This window comes from Barbus barbus (assembly GCF_936440315.1).
Source record: "Barbus barbus genome assembly, chromosome: 24".
NCBI classification, from domain to species: domain Eukaryota; kingdom Metazoa; phylum Chordata; class Actinopteri; order Cypriniformes; family Cyprinidae; genus Barbus; species Barbus barbus.
In genome coordinates this window covers 15,449,413-15,465,983 of record NC_136752.1, presented here as the reverse complement: position 1 = coordinate 15,465,983, position 16,571 = coordinate 15,449,413, and the positions used below count along the sequence as shown (strand labels likewise).

The 16,571-nt window shown below is 37.3% G+C and overlaps 1 protein-coding gene across 1 annotated transcript in view; it reads left to right on the top strand.

The window, feature by feature from the left end:
• Positions 1-9,411: 9,411 nt before the first annotated feature.
• The window catches only part of LOC306844206 (transcription regulator protein BACH2-like), an 88,303-nt gene continuing 81,143 nt past the window's right edge, over positions 9,412-16,571 (top strand). The window contains exon 1 of the mRNA XM_079376169.1: positions 9,412-9,696. The gene's annotated coding sequence lies outside the window, so the exon portion shown is untranslated. The remainder of the gene's footprint in view (positions 9,697-16,571) is intronic.

The following is a 16,571-nucleotide window of genomic DNA, read 5'->3' as shown; positions in this document are numbered from 1 at the left end:
TTAAATAAATGCATAATTGTAAAGGTTTTATAAAGCAATAAAATTATTCTGTTAAAACCTGTGTATTATTTGCGCTGTAAAGCTGTTTAAATATTTTAGGATCATATTAGGATTGATGGTTACGTTGTCATGGCAATTAAAGGGATAGTTAAGCCAAAAAAATGAAAATTGTGTCATCGTTTAAGTTGTTCCAAACCAGAATTATGAGATTCTTTGTTCTGTAGAACACAAAAGATGTTCTGAAGAATGTCGGAAACAAAACAGTTGATGGTAGCCATTCCATAGTATGGGAACCAGCAACAGTTAATGACAGAATTTTCATTTTTGGTGAACTGTCCCTTTAAGAAAAAATGTAATTTCACAGATAATGTTGGTAAAAGGTTTCTTCACGTTAAAATTAATATTGTTTATGTCTTTGGCTTTTCTTTAGAAAGTGTGTGAATTGTAGTTTCTCAGTGCCTTATGGTAGCCGAGAATTTGACATTATTTAAAGGAAAAGGAAGGACAAGTGGAAATGATTTCTTGCGCATTTCTTGTAATCAACACTTTTCCGACGATAGAGTTTACCTTAGAATATTCCTTTCATGTTTTGACGATGTAATGCTTAATTCAACCAGAAGAGGCCGATAGAGCTCAAGCCATTAATTCCTCTTCGTCCGAAACAAAGGAATCTGTTGTGATGCTGATGAGACCTGTACTGATTAAAACACAAACACATGACAATGACAAACACAACAACGCACAACAAGTATTTCTTCAAAAATATATGAACCATAATTTCTTAAGTTCAAGAAGTAGTAAATTAAAACAAAATAATTAGCAAAAGAACTAGCCAATATCTTCATATAAAGAAACTTGAGGGAGGTGGTGTGTATTACAGCCTAGAATAACAAGTATTGTGCAAATTAGGTTTAAATGTTACCTGCGATGTACAGTTGTTGTCACGCCATGTGCTTGAGGTTGGAATGACTTGAATCAAACTCATTCAATCCACATGATGTCATTTCTCTCTCTTTTGGTGAAGTATTGTGTGTTGTATCTTCTCTGGCCAGTGTTAAGTGTTCAGGAGGTTGAGAAGGGGACTGGGGGTATTGTTTAGGGGCCGTCGGATGAGATGCTGTCATCCTGGCCTTTTGTTTTTTGTTGTTCAGAGCAATGGCGAGAAGTGACAAACAGACTATGGAGGGTTTAGGGTGACCGGAGAAACCCTGGGCTTCGATGAGGTCATTAGGAAGAGTTACACATTACAGAAACTGCAGGGTGGTCATGACATTTCTGTATCATTGTGTACCGGGTTACAGTTTGTGAATCAAATGTGATCGAAACTGATGCAGTAAAATCACACGAGTTGTTAATAGCTATTCCCCAGACAGCAAACTTTTTTTTTAATGTTTTGCACGCTTTATTAGCGGCGTTCCTTGGAAATGCTTGTCATTTTTAACGCATCATCATTCTCTTTTTTGTTGGTGACAAAGTTTCTCTGAAATTTGTATTAGATCTCTCTCTCTTTCTCATCCTCTCCCCCTCTCTTTCTCTCCCTGTAACCATGGTAACTGCCTGGAAATAGGCTAGGAATGGTAGAGGTGGTTGCAGTTTTTAGTAATGGCCAGAATTTGGGTCATAATATCTGTATATCAGTCTATAAATTCCACAGTGTTCCAGATAACTTATTTCATTAATCAGAATGATTCCCTGGCCAGCCCTTTTCAAATGTGGCTATGGGCGATTCTTTGCATGCTTGCGAGCACAGCTCCTCCGAGACCCTTCAGAGGAGACAAAGAGATCTTACTGCTGCTGATGCACCAGTCTGAGGTCTTTGATTTGCTTTTTTCCTCCAGCACCTAAAGGATGGAGCACATTCAAATGATCTTCTGGTATAATGTGAATAGTTTGCCACTGAAGTAAATTGGTAAATGGTTTATGTTTGCTGATACAATGCTTTAGATCTATTTAAAGAGCTACATGTTCCCTCTCACTCAAATCAGCACGTTTAAGATGTGAGATGACGGCCTAATTTTACCAGTGTCATTTTCACACATTGCAATTGTTGAAACTGTGAGTCCCTGTTGTTGATTTGAGGGAGCCTGTGACTTAAAAACCATACTGAGCAGGTTTCACTAAATAATTTACATATTCCCAGTGTCTTCAAGTACAAGACAACAAATATATGAACATTAAGAATCAGTTTTGTTGGAGCTTTTTGGCTCTCTCTGTATGACACAGTTTCCTCAGTGTAATATATGTGACCTTGTGCTTGTAAAAGGCACTTTGAAAGACTGACAGTGATGAACAATACTGAGCTACAAGTAAGAGTGCTGTAAAAGGTGGTAATTTGTTGGACACTTTACTTTTTTTCAAATTTAAATGTACGTACTTGTGATTTAGGATGTACCGGCAATAATTTGTTTTTCTTTTCTGGATGAATCAGTGTTGCTGAGTGAATTGATTGGCGGTGATTCAAATGACCTTTTTTTGCTAAATGAATTAGTGCTATTGAACAAATCAGTTGAGTAACTGATTCAATGCCTCACTCATAAACACAGTAATTTGTTGGATGCTTTACTGTCCCATGAGGCTGTTGGAGAGGATTAATGAATGGCAGTGAAGCAGGTTACGTGATAGTAATGACATGGCGGATGTAATACGTCTGAATTTCATTCATACTACTCATATTTACACTACTTTTTTAACAGTCAGGAAGTAAGTTCAAATTCAAATGTAATACCTACTCGGACAATACATGATTTAGGACGCATTGGTGATCATTTGTTTTTCATTCAGTACTTTAATTGGTTGACTGAATGATTGAATGACTCGCTCATAGTTCAAATGTTATTGAACGATTGGTTTGGGTAATAATTCAATGAGTTACTCATAAAGACAGTCATTTGTTTAATTCCTGAATAAATCTGGTTTGAAAGAATCGGTTGAGTTAAGGAGTTAATGATTCAAAGAAACTCCCTCTTTCAAAAAATAAAAAACAGTCACTTGTTTCATCCCCGAAAGAATCAGTATTAAAACAAATTTGTTGGCTGAATGATTAAAATGACTCACTCATAAAGGCAACCACTTGTTGCTATCCTCCAGCATAAAAACCTGCAGAAAGCCTTTGAAAAATCCCCACCACTAATGAAATGCTTGTTTGAAATGCTCAGACACCGAAAGACTGATGCAAACAGTGAAAAGTCCCATTCTGCTAGACTCAAATTAGAGAAGCAGATGACTACACAATTATGCTAAACAGTAAACACAAGAAATTAAGATCATCGTGGCTGTTTTATTATTCACAACCATAAATTCAGTGGACGAAAATGTAGGTGAGAGAGAATCTAAATGATCAAAAGATAATATGACCGTGAGAGAGAGATGGAGAGACAAACCGCAACCAGCTATTGTTGTGATCGCCTGTGTGTGAGTGGGTGACATGGCGTGGGTGGAAAGGTATGAACATCTCCCTGCACAACACAGGAGCTTCAGACTCTCAGCTTTAAAACTGATGAGTCATCTCGCACGCCCTGTTTGTTTCGTTTCAGTCAGACATGGCCCAGAGAGCGAACGGTAGCTGCTCACCTACAGAAATCTAATTAGAGAGTCTGGATGTACAGAATTTCATCCGTTTAATCCAGCTAACAGGGGCTGAATGCACACAGACACTACTACACGGTGAAAAACAAACCACATGGGGAAAAATGATAGCCTGAGTGCATTACTGCGTAGTCTTATCATCTTCAGGCATTATGAGCAAACAGGATGTTAATTTATGCACTTAGACAATCTCAAGGGCCTCTAACTTTTTAAAGGAACATGTTTGCTGTGGCAGAGGCGTTGATACTTTTAATTTGAGATTGAGTGTACGATTCATAATTGCCACAGCTCGTAGGGTGTCAGCGGTATCACAACACCACCTTTGAACAGCGACACTCTCACATGCCTCAGTGGTGAGGTGTTTTCAAGCTTTGTTTTCAACATCAGTGCTAATTCCTGTGGTTCTTCTTGTGCTAACTCATCAATTATAGGCATTTAGTGTATTTAGACATAGATATGCTTGCGCTTTCAGCTTTCAGAGCAAAAGCAGTTTAGTTTACATATTATTATTTTATAAACCGCACAAAGGATTTGCTTCAATGGCCAGCCTTTGCAACTCAGTCTCTGCACAAGTTGTTTTATGTGTACAATTGGATTAGATCTATTGTTATGCTGATCTTAGTACACTCATGTGCTGTAATTATTTATAGAATGCCGATCTGTTTCTTAATACGTCTATTAAGCAAGTGCACACATTTTGGAAGTGTTCTCCATTTTGAAGATTATTTTGATATCAAGATTCAAAGGGATTTTTCTCATGATTCATCACTGATAAAGGTGCTACAACTGTCGTTTCCTTTTTCGTACACTATCACTTTTCATCACTACGGTAAATAAGGCAGTAAACACGGCGCTGTTATTGTTTGACTGGTTTGCTCTCAGTACAAGATGTGGCTGATCAAGAAATGCAGTGTTTCTACTGCCAAGAACAAAACTATTGGTTTGGCTCAGGTTTGAACTCTAAAACAATCTGTAATCACCCACACATACACACATATACATGCATAAACTCCCACACTTGTCTTCAGCAGACAAATGCAAAGTAACAACCTGTCAAATGTGGAAGTTCTGTCTTTCATCTCAAAGTCTAAAGATGGTCTGCAAAGTAACAACTTTCTGTCCAAAATTTTAAGGAGAGGTCTGCCAAAAATGGAGCATAAAGGATTAGTTCAAACAAATATGACGGTTCTGTCATCGTTCACTCACCCTCGTGTCATTCCAAACCTCTATGACTTGCTTTCTTCTGAAATTTTTCAAGAATGTGCTGATCGTTCTTTTCCGTGCAGTCACAATGAATGGGGACTGAGGCTTTAAAGCTTCAAAACAAACACAAACGTATCATTAAAGTGTCTTAAAAGTTATTATGACCATTATAATTATAATTTCCCCTTCTAGTAAGCTGTTAACCACTGAAATCCGATCAAGTTGGTGAGTCAGTGTTGTTTTTGTTAACTAAAAAAATTAAAAATTGTAATTGTAAACTGTAATTGAAATAAAGACTAAATAAAATATAAAGTGAAAAACTGAAATGCGTTTAAATTGGAGTACTAAAATGACAAAGTAAAATATTTAAACTCAAATATAAATATTAAAATAAATTAGTATATGACAAAAGCACATACTAAAACAAAACTGAAAAATATAAAAATAAAAGCTAATTTAATAAATACTATAATAGTGTATAAATTACATAATAGAGTTAAACTCAAGGACTGAACTGAACAAATCAGTCAGACCAGTTATTCAAAGCATCTGACTCAAAATACTTCTGCAGACATCAATACTTCTTTTATGAACATGCCAATAAGAACTGACGCAGAGATCAAGATATCCAATTAAAAGTGCATTACATATCTCACAAAACTATTGTATGACTTGTGAAGATTCCGAAAATAGTGCATATGAATCAATTTTATTTTACTTTTGTGGCTATTTTGCAGCAGTCTTCATTGAAAAGAGTGGCCAAGATATTCTTCAAAAATTATCTCTTTGTGCTACACAGAAGTCAGTCATATGGGTTGTAAATGTAACCCATATGACAAAAAAAAAAATGAAGTTGAGTAAATTTGGGCTGAATTATCCTTTCAACAATTGATTGTTATGTCTTACCATTTTCAGTTCTAAAGCAAGTACACTCTCTTTTATTTATCTTTTTTGTAATGTGTGCAATACTCTTTAATCCTGCATGTGCATGCATGAGTGAGAGTGTGGGTGAAAGTGTACAGACCTGTGTGCACAGAGGTGTGCAGAGTTCTCAGGGGGGAAGTGTTACCTGTCCTGTAGGTAACCTGAGCCGTTGTTAGTATCTGTGTGGTGTCTGTGTTGTGAATGGCGGTTAGCCTGCTCCCCGAGGCTCTGCTGGGGAAGCAGCAATTGACGTAATCAAAGCATTTGGCTTGAAATGCAACGTTGGCTGGCCTCTGAGCATACGGCTGTGTTTACGTCTTTGTGCCTCTGTCGGGGCTTGTCTCGCACCTTAGCGAGCCAGTATATGGATGTCATTTGGCACCGTGTTGCACTGCAGCGACCGCAAAGTCAATTAATCTCCTTCGAAATGAGTCATCAAGTGTAGCCGACTGTTGTGCCTTTGACTGGTTCAGGGGGCCTGTTTTGATTTTACACCAGTCCTTACTGTTATGACTCATACCTTTCGGCAGCTTGCGGGATTTGACATGTCGTCTGATATTGCGCTGTGCTTCGATGAGCTTCAACCCAGAACAATAAAATCATTTATTTGGCCATTTTTGTGCAGCTGTTTTGCAATTTTCATATTTTTTCTTTTCCAGTATACAGTTCAGAACCTTTTTGCAAACTCTAATCTTGCCTTTCTATTTTTGGTGCTGGTCAGAGGTTTGCATCTTGCTGTGTAGCATCTGTAATTCTGTGTCAAAGTCTCCTGAGGACAGTAGATTGTCAGAGCATCACCCCAGCTTTCTGGAAGTTGTTGGTGATTTTACAGACACGTCTTTTAGGGTTCATTTTCACAGCTTTTATGATTTGTCTGTAATCAACTACTGTTGTTTTCTCAGTCAATCAGGTAGTTGTTGGTTGCTGGTGTCGCTGGTGGTTTCCAAACTCTTGATTTCTCCATGCCCTTTGTTTTTGCTATAGCTCTAACTGACTTCCTCTTTTCTTTTAGCATCCAAATTGCTTGCTTTTCTCTCAAAGTCAGCTCCCTCATCTTCATCCTGGTTTGTGTGTGTCATCATCGAATGCAAGATTCAGAATACAGAAGTAATGGATATAACTGATACGACACATTCCCTGATTTTAATATCTGAAGAATTAATGCAACAGGACACAGCTGATCACTTAGAAAGACCTGTGAGGCAACTGTTCCAATACTTATGCTCACATCAGATAGGGGGAGGAAACTCTAAAAGTGCTAAACTTCTTAGCTGGTAAAACATCTATGTGTTGAATCACCCAATAATAAAATGTGACATTCTGTATTTTTGTCTCATATTCATCTTTTAATCATATTTGACTCCACAGCCAACAGAGCAATTTTGTCTTTACTGTTCCAATAGTTTTGGAAGGCACTTTATATGCATGTATGAAGATATGCTTTCTAACGTATATGCATACGTATACGTGTCAGTACTTGTCCACTGTCTTGCTGAACGAGGTTCAGAGAAATTCATTCCACAAATGCTCTGTTTGAGCCTTAGATATGACAATGTGTTGAAGTGGTAATTGCAGAGGGATGTTTTTGGGCTTTTTGTTTGTTTAAGATACAGTGGGGCCACTTTCTCTCATTTGTAGGTTAGTTAGTAAAATATTGGTCCCGTCCAAAATGCAAAGTCTATTTTATATCTCACTTGTTCTCTCTATCTATCTACACATCTGTTTGTCCACTAGAATGGTGGTGGGAATCAGAAGTCCCATGACTTTGATGATCTGCCTTAAATCACTCAGTCACTCAATCCGATGGCACGGTGGGGCCCCTGAGAGAAGACCACAGGGAAAGGTCAGCGAGTGCAGGAATGCCTCTTGAACTCCTTGGCTTTTCATATGTGGACATTGAGTCCTTGCGAATGTTTCTTGTGCAACAGTCAACACCATAAATGACTGTTCTGATCCTTCAGTAAAAGCCAAATGAGCGTGATTTATATGCATATAAACTGGAACAGTGTAAGAAATTATTTTTAAATTATTTTGCATGTGACTCACTATAATAACCGTAATATTCTTCAGAACACTAGATATTGTTTTTAAGGTGTAAATAAAATATTTCATATTTTTCATATTTCATAGAAGTAGCAAAATTTGTTTGTTTTTTTATTTAATACATTTCTATATTTTCAAATTGCAGATTTGCTATGACTCTACTGGACTGTTTCTTGTATACACTTAATCCCACATTGAAACAGGGAGCCCTGAATTATAAAATAAGAAAAACAAATTAACTGTCTGTGGCTGCTAGATAATTCATAATTACATGCATGTTCCCGAGGGGAAGGATTCTACACTAGAAATGAGAATATTTTCAGCTGATGCTCTCTTGTGCAAACAGTAAGTAGGATGGTTTGGCACAAAGCTTGCTGAAATTAGGAGCTGTGTTCCCCAGGTAGGCTGCTTACACAACGTCATCTCAGCACTCTAGCTGCCTGCAAGTACTTAGTTATTTAAAACAATCAGTATAGCTTATTATTTTTGTTATTATTCATAATAATATTGCATTAAAATGACTATTAATGCAATATTATATATTTAAAAAAAAAGAATTATTATTATTATTATTATTATTTTGATGTTTTGAACACCTACTGTAGTTCAAAACCTGCAGTCCCCCAGATTAAAATATTAGTATTTTCATAAATGTGTACATGCAATAAAGTCACACAAACCATACATTAATTCAAAAATCAACTGTATAATTAAGGTTGATAACTGACAAGTGCATTTTTCATAAATGGCAGGACAAGTCACATTTGCTTTATCTTAATGTTTTGATTATATTTGTTGGCCAAAATATGTATTTAATGTTTTCAAATTTTTGTAAGTACATTCTTTTAGTTGCATGGTTTATTTCTGCTTTTTTAAAATCAAAAGTGTGTTTACTGGCAATTTTGCCAACACTTTAAGGTAGCCTATGTGTCAATATATTAATTAACTTTCAAAAAACTAAACCTACACTGAGAAATATTAAATTTCATGCAACTTTTTAAAAATAAAAAAAATAAGATTTTCTGAATAAGCTAATTTTATATTACAAAAATAAAAAACAATCACAACATAGTAAAACGGTATGTGCCTATACAGAATCTGACAAATATTTTTGTAAATGTGTAAAAAAAATTATAGAAACAAATTAAAAATAGCAACTTTAAACAGTGACATCAAAATCACAGCATAGTAGTCATATATAATTTGACTTAAAATTAACCTACACTGAGAAATATGTAAATAAGAAAAATACAAATATAAAATATTTTTGAATAAACTATTTTGATATTACTAAAAGTGAAACTGCAGCATTGTAGAAAACGATGTAATGTTCATACTAAACAGGTCAGTAGCCTGTTCGGTTCCACACACTTCAAACGGCCATTCAATTACAATCGGTATGTATTGTCTTTAAAAGTTTTGTCAAGACGTGGGTCTGAGTCGTCGAACATGGCCTGTGCTCGTGAAAGTGGGTTCGGAACACGCATCGGCTGTCCCCGCTACTCTAATTCGCGAACCGCGGCTGCGCACATATTTGGAGTAAGGTGCCTAGCCACTGGAGGCAGTAACGCAATGCGCAGCTCGCGCTATGTTGTGAATGAGAGATGGGATGACGTCAGCGCGCGAATGTCAACAATGTAGCGATTGAGAGTAGGCGTTTCATTCGAGTGTAACAAACAGAGGAGACGGAGCCGCACGCTGCAGAGATCCCCACACACACATTTACACACACATACATTTCTAGAAACATTTTCACAACCATAAACGTGCTTTTTTCCCAAAAGAGAAAGAAATATTGAAAGAGTGCACCGCAAAACGTGATCTCCCTGCAGCCCGGGGGCTTTAGGAGTCTGCAAGGAAGTCATCATGTGAAAAAAAAACATTATTTGCGAAACGGACAAAAGGGCTGGATCATAAGGAAGAAAAAAAACTAGGCTGAAGGTGAGTTGCATGATTATTTTTGCTCTATGCGTCCTGTGCCTTACATGTGATTCGTCTATCGTAAATAGAAATGGAGCGGCAAACTTGTGTTTTTGAGTGGGCTATTTCACAGCTACCAGGTGCTGGAGGCTTTGTGTCACAAAATATTGGCAAATACCACCGAAAGGGAAAAAAACTCGACCGCATACCTGGTTGGGTACACTTCAGCTGAAAACACACTCCCTTTTAAACGCACGGCCACCACATCCTGTTGTGCAGCAGTGACAATAGTTTGAGTGTTTGCTAGAAGTGGGATGCACTGCTATCCCGGGGGGAGGAGGGGTCAGGCATGGCTTGTTTTCGCTTAAAGAAAAGAAGTTGTCACTCGGCCTTGACCGATCATAACAACGACGGAGACCCCCGATGTAGATTCCCGCCTCCTTTTCTTCCTATTGAATGGATAGAGCGGGTCGCAATAGTTTAATCATTTTCGCAGCGGTTAATATTATTAAGGTCATATGATTTTTGCCGTAACGAATACTCATAATTAATATGGTTTATATAAATAAGCACGAGGGTTTAATCTAGAGAGCAGGGGCTGCAGATCAGCTCATCGCTGTTTCAAAGAGCAATCGGATAAAAATACACGGCAGGTCGGAAAAGGTGCTTACTGCAGTGGGTTGTAAAAATGGGAAGCAAGCTGTCTTTGTTCTGCGCAGCACATCTCTGATGTAAACCATAGCCATTGCATTACACACTCTGATTAATCCCCATAAAATCAGCAGAATATTTGCTGTGTAAGGGACGGCGAGCCTTATTTGGTTCAGCAGCCAACGCAAACTCTCGACTACCATTTAAAGGAACGAAGACAGTTTTCAGCGCGCGCTGGAATGCTGGATCGCTGGTCTTCATATAACACCGATGAACTTCCCTCAATGATGCAGGTGTTTTGCATTAAGTTCTGCGTTGAATAATATGACTAATTTAACGGACACCAGTAGATATGGATGTATAAGCTCGGGCGCGAGCGTTCGGGAATATGACGTTACCGTATTTTAGAGAGACATCCGTTAATAAATATTGGAGATTTGTAAACGTGATTTACTATAGCATATTTTTGGTAGCTATAGAAGTTTGTGGATAGGTTAGAAGTTGTTATGCATGACTTGGCTGTTTTATTTCGCAGAATTTTAAACTTTTTGTCCCGCTTATACATTAAAAAACACCTAATGATGATGGAATACTATAGCCTATATATATATTGGGTGATTTTGTGCTGGGAATACCAGACAATACTAATATATATGTACATATGCATATATTCTTCCTTTCGGGCATGATTCCCAGCAGTTAGTTCATTTAATTAATGTAGCCTATTAATTAATGAATTCCGGTAATTCAGTGAGTGAGCTGACAGGCGTCTGAATGAATCAATGTTATGAGGGCATTTGAAATGAGGTGATGCAGCAGTTTGAGCTGCGCTTGCATTCCTTTGTCTGCGGCGCTACAGAACCATCCAGGATATCTTTCCTTTGCCCCAGATACATGACAGACTGAAATGTTCAACCATCACCATATCGTTGCTGCGTATTTTTCCATTCATTTCGAATTAGAAATTAATTTCCTGTTGCCCTAATCGCCTATTCATAGAGTCGCTTTTTAAACACTTGTCCTTTTATGAAACTGTTTACTCTTGCCTCCTGTCCCTTCTATGCGTTTAAGGTAGACTGTAGCGAACCACAGCTAACAAAACCCACGTTATTGTCTTATTTGAAAAGATTGCGATTTTAGGTTTGTAAATCGATTTGAATGTATAGACACACGTGTATGATCTCGTGTTGCAGATATGACGCCATTGTTTTTATTTTTTTACAGTCTCGTGCGTTCAAACTCAACACTGTCCCTCCCCTGAAGGAGATCACAGATATACATTTTGCATCAGCAGATGCCTTAAAGTGACAGTTCTTTAAATGAATGAACATTTATTAACTGTCATCATTTACTCATATTATTCACTTTCTATCTTTCGTGGAACACAAAAGGAGGTGTTAGGAAGAATGACAGCCGCAGTCACCATTCATATCGTTGCATCTTTTTGCATCATACAATGAAAGTACATGGTGACCCAGGCTGTCATTGTGTCTAACATCTTCTTTTGTGTCTCAAAGAAGGAAGTCCTATGGGTTTTGATTGCATGTAAATGATGCAAGCTGAACCTTAACAAACCTAACTTTAGTAAATGTAATAAATATTTGTGTTGCCCTATATAGGTCTGTGGTTTAAGGTAATATCCCTAAAGTGTATATGCAGTCTATTAGAACTTATTTGCATGAATAGAAATAGGTGTGCTTTTTATTGTTTCTTTTAAAGCAGGGGTTTTCAATCTTTTAGATGTCACAGACCTCCAAATATGATTATCCTTTTTGCAAAATGTAATTAGCTACTGAATATGTTTTGATGAATAAAGCCCCAATTTATACTGTGAAAAATCAATATTATAAATTTGTGGAAAAATGACATTATTACATTGCATTATTATGTTTTTTTTCTACTTGTTGTAATACTGTACTGTTAGATGTTTTATTTATTCAAATTATTCAAATGTGACCCTGGACCAGTCCAGTCTTAAGTCGCTGGAGTATATTTGTAGCAATAGCCAAAAATACATTGTATGGATCAAAATTGTTGATTTTTCTTTTACACCGAAAATCATTAGGACATTAAGTACAGATCATGTTCCTTGAAGATATTTTGTAAATTTCTTACTGTAAATATATCAAAACTTAATTTTTGATTAGTAATATGCATTGCTAAGAGCTTCATTTGGACAACTTTAAAGGCGATTTATTTGAACAGTTTTACAGTATTTTTTTTCTAAAGCTTTTCATGGACCCCCAAACGCTATACAGCCAGACCCCAGACCCTATTCTGAAAACCCCTGTTACCATACATAAATCTCCTCCTATCCCATGTAATGTAAGCTGTCTTGATGAATTTGAACAGATGTACATTTTCTTTTATAGAAAGAAAAGGAGTGCAAAAAAAGCCCGTCAGCACTCATAATAAAATCATAATTTCAGGGAGGATGAGTCTGTCTGACCTGAGTCTGCAGCACAATTAACAGCTTCATTAAGATCCCCCTCATTACTAATATTCCACCCTCAGCGTGTTCTCTCTGTAAGTCAGTCTCTCATGATTTACTATCTTGCTCACAACTGATCAGCTAAATTTATTACAGAATTAGAATTAATTATTCATCACATGCAAATTCCGTAAATTAATGAATTGTATTTTATTTTTCTATTACCTTTTAAGAAAATGACCAAATATACTCCGTTCAAGATCATGTAACAGTTTAACAGCATTTTTTTTTTTTCTGTCCAGGCGTTCTCATGCTGATGATTCATGAACTGACAGGTATTACGAATAATTTTTCTAAAGAGCCAATCCCATTGTCGTTGATTGTTTTGGATGGCATTGAGTAACTAGAGTAGGAAAATATACCTATATTTCACATCAACCTCATTAATGCCTAATGATTGATATTGGATTAAGTAGATTTCAAACTCTCATGCATCATAGTACTGGAACAGCAGTGTTCTGGTACATTTAAGATTTTACAAGTTTTAGCATTTCTTCTCTCCCTCCTGTTTGAATAAGCCCACCAGTAAAGCTCTTTGCAGAGAATAAGAGCCTTGGGTATGAAAACATGTTCCCATAGCCGTCCCACGTCAGCACTAAGGCATGTTTGACCGAGTTCCAGCCTCTGAGAGGGAGAAAAAGGAAAAGAGCGAGAGATTGAGAGAGCAAGCTGAGCCATTTAAGTTCAGACAGCGCTTTTTTCTCTTCTCACATGGCATTTGGGTGGCAATAAGTGATTGGCATCGTCAGTCATTTCGTAGTGATGGCACACAAACCCTCAGACAGTAGAGGGAATCTCTCTGTGTGTTCGCCCTCATCTGTGTTTGTGCCAAGGCTAATCTCATTGGCTGTTGCCACAGGCCAAATCCTGATTGGACTGTTTTGTTCTTGGATTTTTGGGATTGCCTGCTTGTGTTACCTTAGTCAGACTATAAAGCACTACAGCCCAGTGAAATTGTCTCATTTGAAAGTTTTGACTCATCACTGTCATCCAGTGCTCTTAAACGGTGTTAAAATGCAAATAAACAAATAAATAAAAATGACTGACAGGCCGGTTCACATCTGGCCTGAATTGAGCTCCAGTTAAAAACAACAAGCGCAAGCACGCAGGAAGTTTATGGGTTGAATAGTGGAAGCGTTCGACTCAATGGAAGCCCATAAAAACCACACCAGGAATTCCGTAACAGTCAACAGTCTCTCCGCCCCACAGCAGCGTGCAGAAAGAGATTTCCACTCGGAGCGCTGAATTAACACAATTACAGTCACATTCGGATCATTGCTTTTTAAACTCCTTCTTCGTGGGAGTTCTGTTTTAAGCTGAATCGAGGGATTAATGTGTGGTTATTAATGGATGACGTGTGTCTGTCGGATTTTCAGTGCTTCCTACTGGCGGTGTCGGCTCTGAGCGAGCAGTAAACACACGGCACAGCTGCTGTTTTGATACTGTCAGTCTCTCGCACATAGGAAACCTCTCAAATTTGACTCTCTTTCTCATTGATCATTTTCTCAATGCACGCTACAGTTCAAAAGTATAGGGTCAGTAAGTTTTTTTTTTAAATGAATTAATACTTTAACTGAGCATGGATGAATTGATCAAGTGACATTTAGTAAGATTTCTATTTCAGATAAATGCTGAACTTTTTATCCGTCAAAGAATCCTGAAAAATGTATCGCCACACAAATAATAAGCAGTTCTGTTTTTAATTTTGATAATAATAAAAAGGTTTCTTGAGCAGCAAATCAGCATATTAGAATGATTTCTGAAGGATCATGTGACACAGAAGACTGGAGTCAATGCTGCTGAAAATTCAGCTTTGTTATGTAATCATTTGTAATAGCATTTCACAATATTATCTGAAGTTTGAATCAAATAAATGCAGCCTCTCTGAGCATAAGAAACTTATATGAACTTGTATGAAATGGTGTATATAAGTTGTTCTGAGACTCAAATAAAGTGACATTTGTCATAATCAGTGTTTTTATATTTAAGTCATGAACTGTTTCCTAATTTAGTATTGTGGCAATGTAGAAGCGGTTTTAGTGTTATTCTAACTATGTCAAGAGAAAAATGGAAACTAGCCATACCCGTTTAAATAACAATGAGGGGTGAAATGCAGTTTCATGTATTTTCTTTTTTAGATCAAGCTGATAAGTGTCATAGTTTACTCAGCTGTCGCTCTTTGTATTTACAGCGCACATCATCTGCAGCCATTTATTATTTTTTTCCTGTTTCTGTGGCAGGTATTTACCACAAAGTTGTTTGCCATTGTGAAACTATACTGTTTCAATTTACGGCAAGTTTGGTTTCACCGTTTGAGTGTGTTGCCCTGTAGGATGTAGATTGTGTGTGTGTGTGTGTGTGTGTGTGTATGCACACACTTACAGTATGTACATGTTTGATACTACTTCAAATGAAATTTTTTCCACTTGTCAGAATTTCCATATAAAAATGATTTGTATCTTTTGAAATTAAGTAGCAATTATTTTAGCTAAAAGAAGTTCTAGTTTGTGGCCGAAATCATGCAATCACATGTCCAATTGAGTCACACCTTTGGCAGAATATTTGCTTTAAAAAGAATGTCTGTCATCATCTACCCATCCTTATGTCTCTCCAAACCGGTATGACTTTGTCCTGTGAAAGAAAATTTCAAAGCTGCTTTTTGCTTACAGCAAATGGTGATCACTATATATTATTACAATTTAAAACATTTTAATATATTATAAAACGTAATTTATTCTTGTGATTGCAAAGCTGAATTTTCAGCAGACATTACTCCAGTGTCACATGATCCCTCAGAAATCATTCTAATATGCTGTTTTAGTGCTCAGGATATATTTCTTATAGTTTTGCTGCTTAATATTTTTAAATAAACAGTGATACATTTTCTTATGGTTGTTTGATGAACACAGACTTAAAAAGAACAGCGTTCATTTGAAATGGAAATCTTTTGTAACATTATAAATGTCTCAGCTGTCACTTTTGCTCAATTTAATGCATCATTTAATGTATCCTTGCTCAATAAAGGTATTACTTTCTTTCTGCCCCTATAAGTCTAAAACTAAATGCATCTCCTCTTGGAGATTTCTGTGGATGACTCGTCCTGTGTGCATTGGGTGTGTGTGTGTGTGTGTGTGTTTGTTCTGCGGTTAAATTTGGATCTGTCATCCCTGTCAGAATATTCATGCCTGCAGCTGCTGAGTCACATGTGCACTGCAACTGGAGAACCCTGGAGAACGGCAGACCACTATCACGCTCTTTTTCCATCTTTCAGACTTGTTTGGTTACTTTCACTGCCCTGCGCACACTAAATTCATGTAACTGCGCTTTATTCTGCAGTCTGCAACTCATTCATTCTCACATTCTCCATGTGCCAGACATCTCTCTCCTCTCCTCATCTCCTCTGCGTTCCCCTTAGAGTGGGAGTTGAAACCAATAGAAAGTTTAGATCGAAGTGAGGCTGACTCAGTCTGTCCTGTTTGATAGAGCAGTTTGGCGCAACATAGCTCATACTGTGCTGACTCACCGGCGATAGAGCGAATAGGTCCAACAGGTGGCTAGCTGCCATTAGAGCTATTATGTTCAACTGGTAGCCCTCAATGATTCCATATCATAGGAAGCGTATATGTTCAGTCTGAAAGACACTGCAACCGACACAGGAAACAAGTCTACATCTATCGCAAGGGGGAAATTTACTCACCAAACTTTGCACACAACCTACACAAAGTGCTACGCAATGTTTGGCTGGAGTAAATCT